Source organism: Salmo trutta, chromosome 21 (assembly GCF_901001165.1).
Source record: "Salmo trutta chromosome 21, fSalTru1.1, whole genome shotgun sequence".
In the NCBI taxonomy this organism is placed as follows: domain Eukaryota; kingdom Metazoa; phylum Chordata; class Actinopteri; order Salmoniformes; family Salmonidae; genus Salmo; species Salmo trutta.
The window spans coordinates 12,971,238-12,986,211 of NC_042977.1; positions in this window are offsets into that span (position 1 = coordinate 12,971,238).

Sequence of the window (14,974 nt, forward strand, 5' to 3'; positions counted from 1 at the left end):
CTGCCCAACAAAAACAATAACAAAGAATATCTATATACAGTACCAGTCAAAAGTTTGGACACACACTCATTCCACAGCTTTTCTTTAATTTTTACTATTTTCTACATTGTAGAATAATAGTGAAGACATCCAAAACTATGAAATAACACATATGGAATCATGTAGTAACCAGAAAAGTATAAAAATATGTTTTATATTTGAGATTCTTCAAGGTAGCCACCCTTTGCCTTGATGACAGCTTTACAGACTCTTGGCATTCTCTCAACCAGATTCATGAGGATTGCTTTTCCAACAGTCTTGAAGGAGTTCCCACATATGCTGGCTGATTTTCCTTCACTCTGTGGTCCAACTCATCCCAAACCATCTCAATTGGGTAAACACTGGGTGATTGTGGAGGCCAGGTCATCTGATGCAGCACCCCATCACTCTCCTTCTTTGTCAAATAGCCCTTACACAGCCTGGAGGTGTGTTTTGGGTCATTGTCCTGTTGAAAAACAAATGATAGTCCCACTAAGCGCAAACCAGATGGGATGGTGTATAGCTGCAGAATGTTGTGATAGCCATGCTGGTTAAGTGTGCTTTGAATTCTAAAGAAATCACAGACAGTGTCACCAGAAAAGCACCCCCACATGGTGGGAACCACACATGCGGAGATCATCCATTCACCTACTCTGCGTCTCACAAAGACATGGCGGTTGGAACCAAAAATCTCAAATTTGGACTCATCAGACCAAAGGACAAATTTTCACCGATCTAATGTCCATTGCTTGTCTTTCTTGGCCCAAGCAAGTCTCTTCTTCTTATTGGTGTCCTTTAGTAGTGGTTTCTTTACAGCAATTCGACCATGAAGGCCTGATTTACACAGTCTCCTCTGAACAGTTGATGTTGAGATGTGTCTGTTACTTGAATTCTCTGAAGCAATTATTTGGGCTGCAATCTGAGGCGCAGTTAACTTATCCTCTGCAGCAGAGGTTTTTGGGACTGCACTTGAAGAAACTTTCAAAGTTCTTGACATTTTACATATTGACTGACCTTCATGTCTTAAAGTAATGATGGACTGTCGATTCTCTTTGCTTATTTGAGTTGTTCTTGCCATAATATGGACTTGGTCTTTTACCAAATAGGGCTATCTTCTGTATACCACCCCTACCTTGTCACAACACAACTGATTGGTCCAAACGCATTAAGAAGGAAAGAAATTCCAGAAATTCACAAGGCACACCTGTTAATTGAATCTGGTTGAGAGAATGCCAAGAGTGTGCAAATCTGTCATCAAGGCAAAGGGTGGCTACTTTGAGGAATCCCATGTACCCAATGATTAATGAAAACTTGCTATGTCCTCATTGTGGTTTTATGGACGTGTTAAATGCGTCTTATTTATACACTTTTGTAGTGTTTGTGAAATACATATTGTTATGTTTGGTAGCACTTATTTATTTTTCCTTTGCCTCCAACCCCTTTCCATGCTTGGAACGGATGTGGGTGGGGCTAGGTCTACATAGAGGTGCTGTTTTCAGAAAATTCACAAAAGCTCTGACGAAGGCCGTGAGGCCGATACGTAAGCTTATTAAATATCAGTGATACTATCAAGAGCAGTGTGCAGTTTCCTTTTTTCCTTCATTCTGTTTCAACTGTTGCCATGCACCTGCAAAAAGATTGCTCAGATGTGCGAGTGCCTTTTGAACTTTGAGGAATCTAAAATCTAAAATATATTTAGATTTGTTTAACACTTTTTTGGTTACTACATGATTCCATATGTGTTATTTCATAGTTGTGATGTCTTCACTATTGTTCTACGATGTAGAAAATAGTCTACGATGTAGAAAATAGTAAAAATAAAGAAAAACCCTGGAATGAGTAGGTGTGTCCAAACTTTTGACTGGTACTAATTGTATACTGTAGCTAAGAAAGTAATACTAAGGGGATGTTTTCTAGTAATGTCACGTCCTGACCAGTAAAGGGGTTATTTGTTCTTATAGTTTGGTCAGGACGTGGCAGGGGGTATTTGTTTTATGTGGTTCTGGGTGTGTTTGTGTATGTGTTCATGTAGAGGGGGTATTTGGTTTATATGGTTCGGGGTGGTTGTGTACGTAGAGGGGTATTTGATTTATTAGTCCAGGATTTGGTTATTGTTCTATGTTAGTTTATTTCTATGTTCAATCTAGTCATTTGTATTTCTATGTTTAGCTAATTGGTGTTGGGGGCTTCAGTTGGAGGCAGCTGTCTATCATTGCCTCTGATTGAAGGTCCTATAAATAGGAATGTGTTTGTGGGAGATTGTTTCTTGTTTTGCTGTATGCCTGACGAGACTGTCTAGTTCGTTTTATTTTTTGTATACGTTGTTTGTGTTTTTCCTTCTTCACTAATAAAAAGAAGATGAGTATACATTTTCCCACTGCGTTTTGGTCTACACCCTACGACACCCGTGACAAGTAAGCTGTTAGTAGCCCATGTGCCTCACCCTAATAATGTGGTTCCTTTCCCCCTCATAACTTAGCATACTGTTCTGACTTGGTGGTGCACATGTATCATATGTAGCCTGTTTTAGAGAAATGTAATCATTGAATATTGTAAGAGCTTTCATTGTCTGCTAATATGCCCCCTTTATTTATCCAAAGATTCTGACTTGGTGTACAGGGAGAATACTGGAAGAATGGCCCATGTTCTGAATTCTGTTGCTGTACATTTCAAAAGTGCTGAACAAATATTTATATTGACTACATCCGTCCTAACTCGCTCATGAATGTCTTAATCGAAATTACCGATTGCCTCTTTTCGGCTCGTCGTCCCCTTATGCCATAGTTTGTACATCTCAATTGTCAGTAGACAACACATTTGTTTAAGCAAGTTGGCCATATCAGCTACAGTTGAAGTCAGAAGTTTACATATACACTGCTCAAAAAAATAAAGGTAACACTAAAATAAAACATCCTAGAATTGAATGAATGAAATACCCTTAAATACTTTTTTTTCTTTACATAGTTGAATGTGCTGACAACAATCACACAAATAATCAATGGAAATCCAATTTATCAACCCATGGAGGTCTGGATTTGAAGTCACACTCAAAATTAAAGTGGAAAACCACACTACAGGCTGATCCAACTATGATGTAATGTCCTTAAAACAAGTCAAAATGAGGCTCAACAGTGTGTGTGTGGCCTCCACGTGCCTGTATGACCTCCCTACAACGCCTGGGCATGCTCCTGATGAGGTGGTGGACGGTCTCCTGAGGGATCACCTCCCAGACCTGGACTAAAGCATCCACCAACTCCTGGACAGTCTGTGGTGCAAAGTGGCATTGGTGGATGGAGCGAGACATGATGTCCCAGGTGTGCTCAATTGGATTCAGGTCTGGGGAACGGGCGAGCCAGTCCATAGCATCAATGCCTTCCTCTTGCAGGAACTGCTGACACACTCCAGCCACATGAGGTCTAGCATTGTCTTGCATTAGGAGGAACCCAGGGCCAACCGCACCAGCATATGGTCTCACAAGGGGTCTGAGGATCTCATCTCGGTACCTAATGGCAGTCAGGCTACCTCTGGCGAGCACATGGAGGGCTGTGCGGCCCCCCAAAGAAATGCCACCCCACACCATGACTGACACACCGCCAAACCGGTCATGCTGGAGGATGTTGCAGGCAGCAGAACGTTCTCCACGGCGTCTCCAGACTGTCACGTCTGTCACATGTGCTCAGTGTGAACCTGCTTTCATCTGTGAAGAGCACAGGGCGCCAGTGGCGAATTTGCCAATCTTGGTGTTCTCTGGCAAATGCCAAACGACCTGCACAGTGTTGGGCTGTAAGCACAACCCCCACCTGTGGACGTCGGGCCCTCATACCACCCTCATGGAGTCTGTTTCTGACCGTTTGAGCAGACACATGCACATTTGTGGCCTGCTGGAGGTCATTTTGCAGGGCTCTGGCAGTGCTCCTCCTGCTCCTCCTTGCACAAAGGCGGAGGTAGTGGTCCTGCTGCTGGGTTGTGGTCCTGCTGCTGGCCTCCTCCATGTCTCCTGATGTACTGGCCTGTCTCCTGGTAGCGCCTCCATGCTCTGGACACTACGCTGACAGACACAGCAAACCTTCTTGCCACAGCTCGCATTGATGTGCCATCCTGGATGAGCTGCACTACCTGAGCCACTTGTGTGGGTTGTAGACTCCGTCTCATGCTACCACTAAAGTGAAAGCACCGCCAGCATTCAAAAGTGACCAAAACATCAGCCAGGAAGCATAGGAACTGAGAAGTGGTCTGTGGTTAGCACCTGCAGAACCACTCCTTTATTGGGGGTGTCTTGCTAATTGCCTATAATTTCCACCTGTTGTCTATTCCATTTGCACAACAGCATGTGACATTTATTGTCAATCAGTGTTGCTTCCTAAGTGGACAGTTTGATTTCACAGAAGTGTGATTGACTTGGAGTTACATTGTGTTGTTAGTGTTCCCTTTATTTTTTTGAGCAGTATACTTAGTTTGGAGTCATTAAAACTTGTTTTTCAACCACTCCACAAATTTCTTGTTAACAAACTATAGTTTTGGCAAGTCGGAGAGGATATCTACTTTGTGCATGACACAAGTCATTTTTCCAACAATTTTTTTTACAGGCAGATTGTTTCACTCATAATTCACTGTATCACAATTCCAGTGGGTCAGAAGTTTACATACACTAAGTTGACTGTGCCTTTAAACAGCTTGGAAAATTCTGTCATGGCTTTAGAAGCTTCTGATAGGCTAATTGACATCATTTGAGTCAATTGGAGATGTACCTGTGGATGTATTTCAAGGCCTTCCTTCAAACTCAGTGCCTCTTTGCTTGACATCATGAGGAAATCAAAAGAAATCAGCCAATACCTCAGAAAAAAATTGTAGACCCCCAAAAGTCTGGTTCATCCTTGGGAGCAAATTCCAAACGCCTGAAGGTACCACATTCATCTGTACAAACGATAGAACGCAAGTATAAACACCTTGGGACCACGCAGCCGTCATACCGCTCAGGAAGGAGACGCGTTCTGTCTCCTAGAGATGAACGTACCTTGGTGTGAAAAGTGCAAATCAATCCCAGGACAACAGCAAAGGACCTTGTGAACATGCTGGAGGAAACGGGTACAAAATTATCTATATCCACAGTAAAACGAGTCCTATATCGACATTACCTGAAAGGCCGCTCAGCAAGGAAGAAGCCACTGCTCCAAAACCGCCATAAAAAAGCCAGACTACAGTTTGCAACTGCACATGGGGACAAAGATCATACTTTTTGGAGAAATATCCTCTGGTCTGACGAAACAAAAATATTACTTTTTGGCCATAATGACCATCATTATTGTTTGGAGAAAAAAGGGAGAGGCTTGCAAGCCGAAGAATACCATCCCAACCGCAAAGCACGGGGTGGCAGCATCATGTTGTGGGGGTGCTTTGATGCAGGAGGGACTGGTGCACTTCACAAAATAGATGGCATCATGAGGAAAGAAAATTATGTGGATATATTGAAGCAACATCTCAAGACATCAGTCAGGAAGTTAAAGTTTGGTCGCAAATGGGTCTTCCAAATGGACAATGACCCCAAGCATACTTCCAAAGTTGTGGCAAAATGGCTTAAGGACAACAAAGTCAAGGTATAGGGTGGCCATCACAAAGCCATGACCTCAATCCTATAGAAAATGTGTGGGAAGAACTGAAAAAGAGTGTGTGAGCAAGAAGGCCTACAAACCTGACTCAGTTACACCAGCTCTGTCAGGAGGAATGGGACAAAATTCACCAAACTTATTGTGGGAAGCTTGTGGAAGGCCACCTGAAACGTTTGACCCAAGTTAAACAATTTAAAAGCAATGCTACCAAATACTAATTGAGTGTATGTAAACTTCTGACCCACTGGGAATGTGATGAAAGAAATAAAAGCTGAAATAAATAATTCTCTCTATTATTCTGACATTTCACATTCTTAAAATAAAGTGGTGATCCTAACTGACCTAAGACCTGAAATGTTTACTAGGATTAAATGTCAGGAATTGTGAAAAACTGAGTTTAAATGTATTTGGCTAAGGTGTACGTGAACTTCCGACTTCAACTGTATGTTGAATGCAGTAAATGAGGCTGAATGAACTGTTTTGCTGCCAGACAAGGCTCCTCTGATAGCCAGGTGTAGCAGTGGTAAGGATTCACTCCATGGTGCTGAAAAGAAAGCCTGCTATTGGGACAGCATGATGTAGGTTCTAACAGTTTGTGGGCACAATTTGTCACTGTTATAGTGCAATTCATGTCTTGTTTAGTGTTGTGTTGTGGCTTTACTGGGATGCATCCCAATTTTTTTGTTTTTGTTTGCCACACCAATATGTACATGCTAAAATCACCACTGGCAACAGTGAATCTATTTATTTTTTAAGTGAAGACAGCTCAACAATTATTCTCATGATATCACATTGGTAGTGTCAGTGACAAATGTCATAGCTAAGCAGGGCTGGGTTTGGTTAAAATCCTGGATGGGAGACCAAAAGTTAGCTGAAGCTAAATAAATTCTCCATTAGGTTTTGCCCGGCGTATTGTTTTTTTTCGGATAGTGGATATAACATTGAAGAGCTGACATTGTTTTAAAGGTACAAGTTCAATATATTTGATACAAGGTTTGTCTTTGTGGAAATTTGGTGTCCATGATGACATAATCCTGTGGTTGAAATTTCACCCTCAAAACAATAGTTTACGTTGATTACTTTTTTCAAATGCAACGTATTTTCCACATAGATACCACCTCACAATACGGTGATAAATTACTGAGAAACAACGGATTCAACCAGTTTGTGTTGTGTAGGATGGTTCTGTTGCACTTGCGATTGTCTCCAGTACTTCAATTGAGTTGAATGCACCTTTTCATTTGTTCAAACCTTCGTGGCCCTCTCCCTGTCAGCTATTACATTATATTCGGCTATTGGATATGCAGTGTGGTGGTCCCATCAAAATCCCTTCATTGTCCCCCTCGTCCTTTCAAAGTTTTGTCTAACTCAATAGTTCACGACGTTCAACAATAGAGATTGTTGTATTGTCGCCTACACTATGCAAATACTTGCATACATTTATAAGAAGAGTGACTTCTGTGGTGGGCTGTACACTCTCGGTAGAAGCCACAATGTAGTCTATTTGCCCAAATGTTGCTGTTGGCATAGATTGTTGGAGCTCAGCAGGTCTATACTCTCACCTGCTCAGAATGCACTTATTTCACTTGTCATCCGAGCAGCCAAGTCATGTACGTGACATTCATAGGCCCCATCCTATATTGGGATCAGGGCTAGGATGAAAAAGGCATCAATTCTGCAGCCAGCATATGTGGGAACTCCTTCAAGACTGTTGGAAAAGCATTCCTCATGAATCTGGTTGATCTACTCATATTGAATCAACCAGGAAACACAATCCGGACAGACACTGTTTTCCAGTGTTCCTTGTACTTTTGCCTGTGGACAATAAGGAAATTGAGGCTGCCATCCTCAATGTGTCATTGGAATTTCATCACACTCAAACTGAAACTCAAATTATTTTGTAACTGCGCTGAGAAAATACACTTTTGGAATAACTTTTGTTTTGTTAATTTCATCCAATTAACATTGATTTACTTGAAACGTAAATCCTTGTTAAAATATTATAAACAGATTCTGGCGGAGCTAGCATGTTGGAGTGAACGGCTGTGTGTGAGAGGCTCCTGCAACTTTTTTGCGAAATAATCTAACTTAACTTACTTTATAGCACTTTTTACAACAAACGTTTCTTTCTAATACAATATTGTAACTTTCTATGTGAAAATGCCGAGTAATAAGCGACCAAAGGACAATAAATCCACTTCGGAGGCCTACTCCCCGCCAAACAACGAGACAGACATGGCGGAAGGCACAGGTAACAACGTGACACTTACAGAACTTACCCGGGCTTTGGGAGAACTACGTGTTGCTATAGCTGAGGATCTTAAGGCTACTATTGCTGAACTGGACACTAAAATTGAGAGCACCATTCGAACGGTCGCCTCGCAGGGCCAGAGTATTGTGGACCTTGAGAAAGCCTCTGAATTCAACGCTGGTAGGATCGACGAGTTGGAGAAGCTATGCACGTCGTTGCAGGATAGCGTGCAGAGGCTTTCTGTTAAAGTGGTCGACCTGGAGGGCCGATCCAGACGTCACAACCTTCGCGTTGTTGGGCTGGCAGAGGGGATAGAGGCTGGCTCTCGCCCCACTGACTTCTTCGCCAAGCTATTGAAGGATGCAATGGGATCGGATGTTTTGGCTTCAGATCCCCAACTGGACCGTGCACATCGCGCCCTTGTCCCAGTGCCTCGACCGGGCCAACGTCCTCGCCCAGTAATCATCTGTTGTCACAGTTTGAAGACCAAGGATCTTATCCTGTGCGAGGCTCGATTGAGGGGCAACCTGTTACATAAAGGGCACCCCTTCCGTGTCTACGAGGATTATGCGCCCGATGTGGCAAAGCACCGCGCCGGTTACAGAGATGTCATGACCAAACTCTACAAACTCCATCTTCGCCCAGCCTTGCTCTTCCCTGCAAGACTAAGAATTACCCCGCCTTCCGGAGAGAAGATTTGGCTCTCCTCGGTTTTGGACGCAGAGAAGTTTATCCGGGAATATACGCCAATCCCCCGTACAGGTTAGAGTGCCTTGTCATTGTGTGTTAGGGTCTGCTCATGGACTCGAACCCATACTATACCATAATGGGTGAAACCGTACTAAACGGTCTCGACAGGGCCTGCCAAACATGTAACACGCTGAGCTGACCAATGGAGGGCGGTTAGAGCTCTCATTTAACGTCAGTTTCACTTTAATTCCGACTGGGTTCGGGGTGGTGCCTGTTTGGGAGGCCTTCCAGGTCTGATCATTGACACTTTCGGATGGATATACTTATGTTCCCCCATTTTTGTTTTGTTTCGTTATTTATTTTTCAATTCTTACATTATTCCTATTACCATACCAGGTAGTTATTGCTTGCGGGGGTCTGGGGGTGATGGCTGGGAAGGGGCAGACGCAGACACCTGGATAGCAAGTTGATGTTTTGTGCTGTTCTGCCTTTGTCATAGCCTGGCCCGCTCTCACGATTAGATTCCCACCAGACCTCCGTGGTGCTTCTGTCTGTGTAGGTGTGCGTACATATAATTACTATGTGTACTTTATTATTATTTTCTCTTAGCATTTTAGTATTAGGTATGTGTATATTTTAAATTAGTGTAGATTACTATTCTGGGGTGTGTATGTAGATGTGTGTATCTGTATATATATTTTTTTAAATATTTATTTCTATAAGTATATATTTTTGGATGTATGTGCGTAAGTGTATGTGTGTATGTGTATGCACGTGTGTGTGTGTGTATGTGTATGCACGTGTGTATGTGTATGTATGTATGTGTGTGTGTATATATATATATATATATATATATATATCACTATTGTTTTTTTAGTTATTAAAAATATAATTTTAAATTTTTATTTAGAAGGGGAAAAAAATGTATTTTTTTATTATTATTATTATTATTATTTTTTTTTTTTTGATTGGGGGGTACGTTCAATTTATCTAAATCCTTGTTCCCATCTCCTAACCCATAATATGTAATTGTACTGCTGTCTATGTCGGTTGCTGATGGTTTATGTTTAGACCGGCATTGCTTAGCAATGTAATCTTGTGATGCTATATCTTGCTTATCTCAGGGATTGACCCAAGATGACGCTTAAATGCACAATATGTTTAAGTTGCAACTTATTCTGTTTAGGTTTAATAGATGCTAATTGAACACTTTAATCGCGGGAGTCTCCTCAGTTCAGATGTTAGGATAATGAGAGGTGAACGTATAGTTGGGATTTTATTTTTGTTTTACCTCTTGTTCGAGGTCGCGCCGTGCTTTTTTGGCATCGGCCAGACAATGTGTTTATTATTTTTATTTTCATGTTTTTTTCTCTCCTTTTTGTGTATGCCTGTTAAATGTGGGTTGATGGGAGGGGTAAATGTTGGGAAAAGTAGGGGAATAGGGTGGAGAGTAAAGGTGCTTGCAGGGGGGAGGGGTGGGTTGGATACTGCTCGGGTGTTGGTGCTACATATGCTGATCGTGATGGTTTGGTGCGCTTTCTTACCTTTTTAGTAACTTACATGCTATGCAGGCCATAGGAACTACAAATGAGAGGAGGGCGGGGCTTACATTCACTTCCTGGAATGTCAAGGGTTTAAATGAACCAATTAAGAGAGGCAAGGTCCTAGCCCACTTGAAAGCACTCTCGTCTGATATTATATTTTTGCAAGAAACCCATCTGAAAAACAATTCTCATAACAGACTTAAATGTAAGTGGGTGGGGCAAGTGTATCACTCTAACTTCTCTGCCAAAACGAGAGGCACAGCGATTCTGGTACGGAAAGGAATTCCCTTTCAACATAAAACCACTATTGTGGACAAAGAGGGTCGTTATGTGATCGTAATAGGAGAGATCCACTCTACTTCTGTAACTCTACTTAATATCTATGGGCCAAACATTGATAACCCCTCTTTTTTCAAAAGAGTCCTTGCCCTGATTCCAGATATCTCCCTTACTAACCTGGTCATTGGAGGAGACCTCAACTGTGTACTAGACCAATATTTGGATAGATCCTCTACCCGGCGAACCCCTACCTCCTATTGAAGCGAATTCTTGAATACCTACATAAAAAATTTGAACTTATTTGATATATGGAGGATCTCTAACCCTACGGGTAGGGAATACTCCTTTTACTCTCATGTTCACAATGTTTATACTCGAATTGACTACTTTTTGGTTGATGCTAAACTACTCCCCTATACCTGTAATGTGAGGTATCATGATATTATAATCTCTGACCACAGTCCACTCACTTTCTCCCTGAGATTGGGTGACATCGTACCAAACGAGAGGGTCTGGAGGTTGAATCCTCAGCTCCTCACTGAACCAACATTCTGTGAACATCTTAAAGATCAAATTACATTTTTCTTTGATACCAACGACAACACAGAGACTTCCCCAGCATTATTGTGGGAAACACTGAAGGCTTATTTGAGAGGCTGTATCATCTCCTTTCAGACTGCCAGGAGTAGGCAAAGCAGAAGAGAATTGGTAGAACTGGAGGGACAAATTCACTTACTGGATAGGGAGAATGCTAGACACCCATCTAGGGAGAAACATAAAAAAAATTATGTCTTTAAAATTTAAATACAATCAGATCCTCTGCTAAAATTGCTAAATCTTTTCTCTATGCCAAGCAAAAATATTTTGAGTTTGGTGACAAACCACACAAACTACTCGCCAGACAACTTCGTAAGAATGTGAGTGACCGTATGATTCACAAAGTTAAATCTGCATCTGGGGAATTACTCTCTTCCCCCAAAGACATAAATGACAGATTCCGTCAGTTTTATGAGACTTTATATACATCTAAAGCGGACCCTAACCCCTTAATTATGCAAAACTTTTTGGAGAACTGTAATCTTCCTGCCCTGAACCAGGAAGACTCTAACTTCCTGAATAAGGAAATATCTCTTGAAGAAATTACAGAAACAATAAAAACTCTAAAGAGTGGCAAGACCCCGGGCCCAGATGGATACCCGAGTGAATTCTACAAAACATTCAGCAACATGCTCTCTCCCTACCTACACAAAATGTTGGTTCAGGCCAACGAGGATGGAGTGCTCCCATCCACTTTGGATGAGGCGTTTATTACAGTTATACATAAGAAGGGTAAGGATCCGGAAGAGGTAGGGTCATACAGACCAATATCCCTCCTTAATACAGACCAAAAGATTTTAGCAAAAACTTTGGCTAACAGGCTGAGCACTTTAATTGGCAAATTGGTCCATTCAGACCAGACTGGCTTTATCCCTAACAGAAACTCATTCTTCAATCTCAGGCGCCTATTCAACATTATGTATTCTCAGAGGTTACCTAACGTGGACCTAGCCGTTATATCTCTTGACGCTGAAAAGGCCTTTGACCAAGTTGAGTGGCCCTATCTATTCAAGGTCCTACAGAAATTTAATATTGGAGATGGGTTCATAAAGTGGATCCAGCTCTTATATAGGAACCCCTGTGCGAGAATACTCACTAACCAATCATTGTCGCCCCGATTTAACCTTCACAGAGGGACAAGGCAGGGTTGTGCGCTGTCGCCTATGCTCTTCGCCCTAATTATTGAACCTCTCGCTCAAGCGATCAGATCTCATGCAGCAATACACGGCTATAATACTAAACATACTCTAAATAAGATTTCCCTATACGCAGATGACATTATCCTCTATGTAACAGAACCCCAAGATAGTATTCCAGCTATTCTGGAGGTGATTAATTTGTTTGGTACCTTCTCGGGATACAGAATAAATTGGAACAAGAGTGAAGTAATGCCCATTCGGTTGCAAAACACCTCCTGGCTAGAACATCTTCCAGTTAAGCTATCTTCCGATAAATTTACCTACCTTGGAATTGTAGTTACCAAACAATACTCCTTACTATTTAAAGAGAATTTCCCCTCTGATGCAAAAACTTAAGGCAAACATACCATTTTGGAGAACTCTCCCAATTTCTCTGCTCGGAAGAATTAATGCCATTAAAATGGTCTTCCTCCCACAACTGCTCTACCTATACCAGAACATCCCAATATTCATACCTAAATCCTTTCATAAACAACTGGACTCTATTATCAATCCTTTCATCTGGGATTATAAAACACACAGGATAGGTAAAAAACACCTCTGTAAATCCAAGATGGAAGGAGGATTGTCTCTCCCAAACTTTATATTTTACTACTGGGCCGCCAACCTCCGCGCTGTTACGTTTCTGCTGGATGACGCACACCCGCCATCCAGCTGGCTTAGTATGGAGCGAGAGGAGTGCCACCCCTTCTCTATTGGTGCTGTGATTTTGTCACCTGTCAATCTGGAGATGTCACTTTACCGTAACAATCCTATTATACATAGCACAGTCCGAATCTGGAAGCAAATTAAAGTCCACTTTGATCTTAGACCAATATCATTCATGCTTCCTGTTGCCAGGAATCCCTCCTTTGTCCCCTCTAACCTTGATAACACCTTTGAGCGGTGGGGAAGAGTTGGGGATAAGTACCATAGGGGATTTATATATAGGGGGAACCTTTGCTTCCTTTGAATCGCTGAGGGAAACTTATAATCTTCCCAGAAGTAACTTTTTCAGATACCTACAGATTAGAGACTATGTTAGAAAATACCTCCCAACATTTGGGAATGCTAAACCTATAAAAATATGCCCCACCTCAGACAAACTGATATCTCGTATATATGATGCTTTTCAATCTGTTAGCGCACCCTCTACTGATGCCATTAAGGCAAAATGGGAGGAAGAACTAGGGACTGACATTTCGGTGGCAGACTGGGAAGATAGCTTGGTGTATATCCACACCTGCTCCATTAACTCCAGACATCGTCTCATACAATTCAAGGTATTACACAGATTACACTATTCCAAAACCAAACTGCATAGGATATTTCCTGGGACATCCCCTATGTGTGATAAATGTCAGGCTGAGCAGGGTACACTACTCCACTGCTTTGCCCTATGCTCTAACTTGTATGGGTATTGGTGTGGAATTTTTGGGGTCCTCTCTGAAGTTCTGGAGACTTCAATAGACCCAGACCCGCTTCTGATAATCCTGGGAGTGTCTGATTCCCTAAACGGATTAACCAACTCCCAAAAACAACTCATCTCTTACAGTCTCATTTCGGCAAAAAAATTAATCTTGTTGTTTTGGAAAAAGAGGGAAGCGCCCTCTACCAAATTATGGCTCAGCGAATTGGCAAACACTGTACACTTAGAAAGAATTAGATATATTTTGAACAATAAATTATCAACATTTGATCAAATCTGGCAGCCTTTCCTCTCTTACTTGGACCAGGCGGCGCTGTGAATTTGCACTTAACGCACTCTCAATTGTCATACGGTAATCTACCTTTGGGCAGCGTGTGCTGGCCCCGCCACCCGAGCAGTTGGGGGGGGGGGGGGGATAGGGTGGAATAAGGGGGGATAAAGTGGGGTATAAGTGGCTACATCGACCCTTTTTTTTCTTTTTTTTTCTTCTCTCTAGCTGTCCTTGTTTTGTATGTCTTGTTTTGTAATATTTGTTTTGTGCCCAGAACTCTGGGTCTTTTGGTTAATGTCTGTTCTCTTATGTTTAGATAAGAACTGTAAACTTGTCTTTTATACCTATACACCATTCTTGTGTATGTGTTCAATAAAAAATATTTGAACAGACAAAAAAAAAAAAATATATATATATATATATATATATATATATATATATTATAAACATTCTTTCCCTCAGTACAGGGCCCTAAAACAGGTTTCATTGAATTTCAGCTAAAGCATCCATAGTCCACCAACCTGAAATGAGAGACAAATTGAGTTACTCAGAGGCTAAAAGCCACACCGGTTGTGCTGACCTTAAATTCACCTGAGCACCAGAAGGATAAATCACACCATAACTGTAACGTGCGTTGTATAGAGGGGACCAAGGTGCGGCGTGTTGAGTGCTCATGATTATTCTTTAATGAAAACGAAACACTTTTACAAAGAAACAAAACGACAGCAAACAGTTCCGTCAGGCAGCAGACAACAAAACAGAAAACAACTACCCACAAACACAATAGAGAAAAAAAACAACTTAAATATGATCTCCAATTAGAGACAACGCGAACCAGCTGCCTCTAATTGGAGATCGTCCCAAAACTCCAACCTAGAAATAGAAAAAACAAGAACTAAACAGAAATAGAAAACATAGACAAACCACCCAAAAACACCCCCTGTCACGCCCTGACCAACTCTACTATATATACTAGGGTCAGGACTAGGGTCAGGACGTGACAATAACACTGGTCCACTAAGCCCTCACACCCAATCATCCCATTAGCGGATCAACAGTGGTTGCTATGACAGCAGTCTAAATGTGCATAAGCAAAAGCACAAGGTAGATT